Source organism: Peromyscus leucopus, chromosome 1 (assembly GCF_004664715.2).
Source record: "Peromyscus leucopus breed LL Stock chromosome 1, UCI_PerLeu_2.1, whole genome shotgun sequence".
Taxonomy (NCBI): Eukaryota; Metazoa; Chordata; class Mammalia; order Rodentia; family Cricetidae; genus Peromyscus; species Peromyscus leucopus.
This window is the reverse complement of record NC_051063.1, coordinates 96,691,213-96,694,145: the sequence shown is the minus strand read 5'-3', so window position 1 is coordinate 96,694,145 and position 2,933 is coordinate 96,691,213. Positions and strand designations below refer to the sequence as shown.

The 2,933-nt window shown below is 38.4% G+C and overlaps 1 pseudogene; it reads left to right on the top strand.

Moving 5' to 3' along the window:
• Positions 1 to 867: 867 nt before the first annotated feature.
• LOC114688026 overlaps positions 868 to 2,933 on the top strand; it is a 3,081-nt pseudogene continuing 1,015 nt past the window's right edge.

Genomic DNA, 2,933 nt, shown 5'->3' with positions numbered 1-2,933 from the left:
ACAATAATGCAATGGTTTCATAGGAAAGTAATTGAAGACTATAGCAAATCTACAGTAGGTCCTCCTATTATAACTTTAGTTCTTCCCAGTTCTTGTAAGAAATTTTATCTCTCACTATAAAAACTGGCCATAAGGTAATTATGTAGCTGACAGACTTGACGACCCATGTCCATAACCATGGACCTTCTGTTTGAAAAACTGACTTGCTGTCTCTTTCCAAATTATCATGTGCTCCTCACTTTATTGTCACTCTTCACACATAGTATAATGAGAGCAGACAGAGTTCACTCTGCCTGGAGCTCATGTCCTCATTCTAGTGCTTCTTATGGAATATTAAGTTACTTAACATTTACAAATCACACATCTTATCAACCATAACATTGAATTACTGTTCTACGGAAATAACAGTATTAAATCCAGTACATGTCAGTGATTTGGAAAGGATACTTAAAGGTCAGAAATTACTGAAGACTTCATTACATAATATTGTGTTTGTAAAGCTTAATTCTTTCTTGTAAATATGATCCTGATTTGTTATTTTCAAAAGTCTCATGGTTTACACATTTAGTTTTTAAAATACACTTAGGTATGTTTTATTATATACATAAATGTAAGGTAAAGGCACATTGTTTGAAGGAATTTTCTAGCATTTGATTTTGAAATTTATTGAATAATCAATGTACATGAATATACAAACACTGGGAGTCCAAGAAAATACTTCAATTATATGTTATGAAGGACATATTTGTTTGTAGTATCTATGTGTTCCTGAAAATACAACCACATATTTATAAATCCCATCTTGTAATGTCTCCATCACAGTCTTGATCTGGCAGCAGCTACACTGTCCCATGGCTTTCCTGGAGGATGGGAACCACACTCAGTAACAGATTCATTTTATTGGGCTTAACAGATGACCCAGTCCTCAGAGTCGTCCTCTTCACCATCATCCTGTGCATCTACCTGGTGACTGTGTATGGGAACCTCAGCACCATCCTCCTCATCAGAGTCTCTTCTCACCTACATCATCCCATGTACTTTTTCTCAGCCACTTGGCTTCTGTTGACATAGGCATCTCCTCTTCTGTCACTCCCAATATGCTTGTCAATTTCCTGATAGAGAGAAATACTATCTCCTACCTTGGATGTGCCATTCAGATTGGCTCAGCTGCTTTCTTTGGATCAACTGAGTCCTTCATTCTGGCCACCATGTCTTATGATCATTTTATAGCAATCTACAACCCACTGTTTTATTCAACCAATTTGTCCACACAAGTCTGTGTCCAGTTGCTTGTAGGATCCTATGTTGGTGGTTTTCTTAAGGCTTCCTCCTTCACCATTTCCTTCTTTTCTTTTCTCTTCTGTGGACCAAATAGAATCAATCACCTTTTCTGTGATTTTGTTCCTTTAGTTGAACTCTCCTGTTCTGATGACAGTGTCCTCATAGTTCTTGATTTCATTTTCTGCTGGATTCATCATTTTGATCTCAGTGTTTGTCATATGCCATTTCCTTACACTTATATCCTCAGTGGCACCATTCCTGAAGAATGCACTCCACTACAGCAGGTCCCGAGTAAAGCCCTTCTCACACCTGCTCACATCCGATCACTCGACGTGCAGCCGGCGTCACTCCTTCTATGGCGCTGGACCATCACATTCCATTTAACTATATGTAGATGCCCAAAGCTCCAGCCTACTTCACCCAAACACATCTGACCAAGCAGAGACAAGTGAAGTGTCTATAATTTAACTCTTTGGTATCTATGTTTACCAATACAGAATAGAGCGTAGAGTACACCGAACGTGCTGAGATATGAACCCAACGAAGCAATACAAGTCTGCAACACTTTAATCCACGGTCGAAACAGCTAGGGATTTAATAATGCGAGTATTAATGTGCATCCTAACTGTGATATAGCCGTGATGATCGCATGCCCTTGCGTGATAAGAAGATAGAACAAACGTTTCCTGGAGGAGATTTCTCGTTAGTTTGAGAAAGAGTGGGGAGATCCCTAGAGTGGTGCTAGTAGTTAGTTAAATAAGTGTCAACATGCTACATAAGTGAATAATAGAGTTGTTATACCATAGATATAGTATTAATAAGGGTAAACATGAGGTAAAAATTGTTGAATCTATTTATAGGTGTTAATAAGTAATATTAACCCAAAAAAGCATTAAGTAATACTAAAATACACTTTCCCGGCGAATGTCAAACTTCGCCCAATCATTAATACATGTGGTGTTTAATAAGTCTTGACATTCTATCCATCCTTTTCCAACTAGTATCCCTCTTCCCATATATAACTAATCCTTATTCTGTTGTCTTGAATTGCTAGCGCGAGGCATAGACGTAAACAGTTTCCACTGATAAGGTTACTATACTTTGCAATAACGTATAGAATGGAGGATGAGAGAGAAGTAGAGATCACGCCCTCCCCTTACATATTTTCATTGGATCAGCTTGTTATGCCCTTGAAATCGATTGCCTTGAATTTCTTTCTAATTGTTTGGAACCAACATGTGACTATTGACAAGTAATAAGTACTCCTCCATATGTGATTTATGTGAAATCGATGATAGAGGGCAATAAATTGGCTTTCGTGCTGTAATAAATTAGAACTAAAATATTGCCTTATGATGCTTTTTCAATGAAGTGGTTTATATGATTTCACTCTCTCTGTGGGATTCGATCATCTTCTGGAATTTGCCCTTCGACAGTACTCAAACCCAAAGGCCCCACTCATATTCATGAAAGGTATGGGTTGCGTGACATTGAAACTACATATGTGAGAGAGAGTGGCGCCGGGCAATGGCCAAACACCGGCTCTGGAAATAAACTTAATTGTCGTGCTAGAACCCCATCCAGCATTAGTTGCGTAACTGAGGGATCTGGATTACAGGTACACTATTTACCAGGCTCACGGCTTAAAGTAT